Consider the following 3,886-nt stretch of genomic DNA (forward strand, 5'->3'; position numbering starts at 1 on the left):
ACGACCCGCCGCTAACAATGCATAGCGCTGAAGTAAGTTTAACCAGACAAAAAAGGGAATCGAACCTACGACCCGCCGCTAATGATGCATAGCGCTGAAAAACGTTTAACCAGACAACAAAGGGGAATCGAACCTACGACCCGCCGTTAAGGATGCATAGTGCTAAAGTAAGTTTAACCAGACGACGAAAGGGAATCGAACCTACGACCCACCGCTAAGGGTGCATAGTGCTGAAGTAAGTTTAACCGGGCAAATTAAAGGGAATCGAACCTACGACCCGCCGCTAACGTTGCATAGCGCTGGAGTAAGTTTAACTGGACAACGAAAGGGAATCGAACCTACGACCCGCCGCTAACGATGCATAGCGCTGAAGTAAGTTTAACCGGACAACGAAAGGGAATCGAACCTACGACTCGCCGCTAACGATGCATAGCGCTGAAGTTAGTTTAACCAGACAAAAAAGGGAATCGAACCTACGACCCGCCGCTAAGGATGCATAGCGCTGAAGTACGTGTAATCAGACAACGAAAGGGAGTCGCACCTACGACCTGCCGCCTACGGAGTGATGAGTTCACTGACGTTCCTATATGATCACTTAAGTTGTTATTGATCAGTGTTAATGGTACAGTACTAGTTTTGAGAAAACATCTGATGATCATAACACAATAAAAGTATAGTACGAACTGTGTTTAGTTTAGACATAAATTATATTTAAAACACTACGACTGTCGTTTGACACCAGCTGTTGTCTTCTCCAAGGTCGTGTGGAGATCGTTATACTAGCCGTCTTCTACACTATCAGGTGTGGAACCTATCACTTAATTAAAACCGTTTTATCCGGTATGGCGTTTCCAAGCTTATATACTGAAACAAACATTAAGAAAAGAAATAGAAAAAGAACATACACCAAGTCTAAATTATCACGAGTAGTTTGGGGTAAAAATAAACAACCTATCAATCAGTAAATAGTCGGAGGACCCAGTTTTACGGCCAGTTCAACCCGATACAATGCCTTTGTTTTGTGTAAGTTTTACTAGTTGATTATGTTGTTGTTCAAGCTGAAGTGAAACCAACACTTAGAAACCACATACTCTGAACATAAATGGACACTTTTTAATATGGAAGTGGACCGTTGAAAAATTATGAATATAACCCCTTAAACAATATCGATCTGCTAAACCTCGCGAACACGGCACGCGACTTGGGCTTTATACGTATAGGTACGTATTTACACCACATACATAGTTTACTCGCGTATTTCAAACTAAACGCAGGAAAAAGTGATCTCAGTAAGTATATGTCATGGACAATAAATGTCGGAACACAGTAAGGCGGGATTCAATTACAGTTATCTGTACTCGAAATCATATGTGGTGATATTGTTCTTAGAACAAAATTTGATCGTCCAACGTTTTAAAACTTGCTTGCCCATTCAAGTGTGTACTTTTCAGATTATCTTACCATATCAATTGATATTTAACATCTTTGTATTCTGGCTTCCTTTTAAAGTCTGTTCAGGGTTTTTTATGGTGCTGACGGCATCCCTTTATCATTATTTACAATAGAGTACAAAAACAACACTTACATGTCAGCCTAAACACTGCTTTTATTACAAAACTATTCGATTTTTGTCGCATCTAAAGATAATTTGTAGGTCTAAGCCAGGGAAACATGGGGCTCCCCTTAGGTTAATATTTTGGTAACCGGTTCCGTGAAGAAGAAAAAGGACAGAAAAGATAAAAAAAAAAAGATACACAAAAATCTATTTAAATGACAATAAATAACAAGCAAAAGCACAAAACGGATGACCTTATTTTTCGAAGCTGCTAAGCAGAAATTACCAAATGTACGGATTAAAGCATAAAAGTTATTCACCAATAATGTTGAGTTTGTACGTTTACCTGGACAATCTGATTGTTATCGCTCCTTTATAAATTAAGTCGATCCCGTCGACGTCGTTGCGTACCCAGTTTGGTGCCTAGTTTCGGTGCCAAATTTCGATGCCCATCTATTTCTGGTACATGTTCATACCGTAAACACTGTAATACCGCTGCAGTCCAAAGTAATGGAAACGATGTTTCCATCTAAGGCACTTAGTATACATTGGATCAGGGGAAACAACTACTGTCTAATCACAGAGCCATATTCTGTGATGATCAATTTCTACAGAATGTTCACAGTTCTGAAAAGGCTTTTGAAAGAACATCTTTCAAGTGGATCACCTCTGGCGACAATAGTAACGTTGACGTATATCGTAGTAATGCTGAACGTCTATTACGTGACTCTGGTTTACTTGAACGTGAAATTTCGACTTGTGGTGAAATTGAAACATTTACAGCTGATCTTGTTAAAGTGATTAAAGAAGCCTCTTTTACTTCTCTACCTAAAAAGAAACTTCGCTCTTTTCTTAAGCCGTATTGGAATGGTCATCTCAAGGATCTCCATAAACGAATGTGGAATCTTCGCTGCAGTTGGGTTAGGCTTGGCCGACCACGTGGCCCCAATACCGAGTCTTTTCGTTTGTATAAAGAGGCAAAGCGCGACTTTCGTAGAGCTCGCCGTCGACTGTCAGAGGAGCATTTACAGAAACTCAATGATGACATTGCAGAAGTAGCTGAGGTAGAAAACATCGTTGTCAACGTAACAATGGAACAGCTAGTGCAGAAGTAAATTTTGAAGAAAAAACAGTTCATAATCCCCAACAACTTGCAGTTCATTGGGGTAGATATTTTTCATTTTTGTATAAACAACCTGAAAACACATATTATGATAACGAATTTAAAATAACTGTTGATTCTAAAATGAAAGATAATCTTGATCAGCCCTCTGTACCATCGAATTTTAGTGATTTTACAATGTTTGAAGTCTATGCGGTTTGTAAGAAATTACCTTTAGGCAAGCACCAGGTCATGACACATTAGTTTATTAACACTTCATATTTTGAGGTGAATGTCTCTATCATTGCCTGACAAGGTTATTTAATGCTATGGTATCTCGGGAGTTCTTTCCTTTATGTTTGGAAAAAGGCATTATAAGTACGCTGTATAAGGGCAACAATAAGCCTAAGAATGACCCAAACAGCTACCGAGCGATATCAATATTGCCTGTCACTCTAAACGTTTTTGAGAAACTTTTTCTTATGAGATTTGAGTCCGCTAACCTTTTTATCGTTAGTCCGCTACAGAATGGCTTTCAGACTCATGTTAGCAGCATAATGACTTCTTTATTGATACATGAAGCGATTACATACGCCGACGAGCAAAGTAATACATTATTTACATGTTTTCTTGATGCCGCTAAAGCATTCGATTGTGTTTGACACTATGGATTGTTTATGAAAATGTATGATTTGGGGTTTGATATAAAGTTTATCATGATCTAAGCTTCAATGTATATAAAGGTTTCGTCTCTGACTGGATCCTTACAGAGCAAGGTACTAGGCAGGGTAGTATATTATCACCATGGTTGTATACATTATATATCAATGATCTATTGGAAGAATTATGCAATTCAAACACATCCCTAATGATAGAAGATGTTAACGTTACTTGTCCGACACAGGCTGACGATATTGAACTTTTGTCTTATACCAAGTGTAATCTAGATGTTTTGATGAATATATGTTACAGATATAGTTGTAAATGGAGGTTTAAGAAAAACGCCTCAAAAACATGTAATGTAGCTTTAAATGAATCTAAAACATGGTATGCCAGATCCTCACGTAATGGCGTTTGGGTGTTGAAACTGTGAATGAGTCTGAACATACCACAAATGTCGGAATATTTCTAGACAAATTTAAATTTGGTCGTCCATATATGAAAATGTACTTCACAAGTTTAGAAGTTCCTGCTTCTCGTTTTTGAATGGAGGGTTAATAGGGAAGTCG

At 38.3% G+C, this 3,886-nt stretch overlaps 1 protein-coding gene across 1 annotated transcript in view; it reads right to left on the reverse strand.

Annotated features, from left to right (window-relative positions):
* The window catches only part of LOC110462445 (carboxypeptidase B-like), a 41,680-nt gene extending 39,667 nt beyond the window's left edge, over nt 1–2,013 (reverse strand). The window contains exon 1 of the mRNA XM_021516407.1: nt 1,902–2,013. The gene's annotated coding sequence lies outside the window, so the exon portion shown is untranslated. The remainder of the gene's footprint in view (nt 1–1,901) is intronic.
* Nucleotides 2,014–3,886: the final 1,873 nt, after the last annotated feature.

This window comes from Mizuhopecten yessoensis, unplaced genomic scaffold, assembly GCF_002113885.1.
Source record: "Mizuhopecten yessoensis strain PY_sf001 unplaced genomic scaffold, ASM211388v2 scaffold1461, whole genome shotgun sequence".
NCBI lineage: Eukaryota > Metazoa > Mollusca > Bivalvia > Pectinida > Pectinidae > Mizuhopecten > Mizuhopecten yessoensis.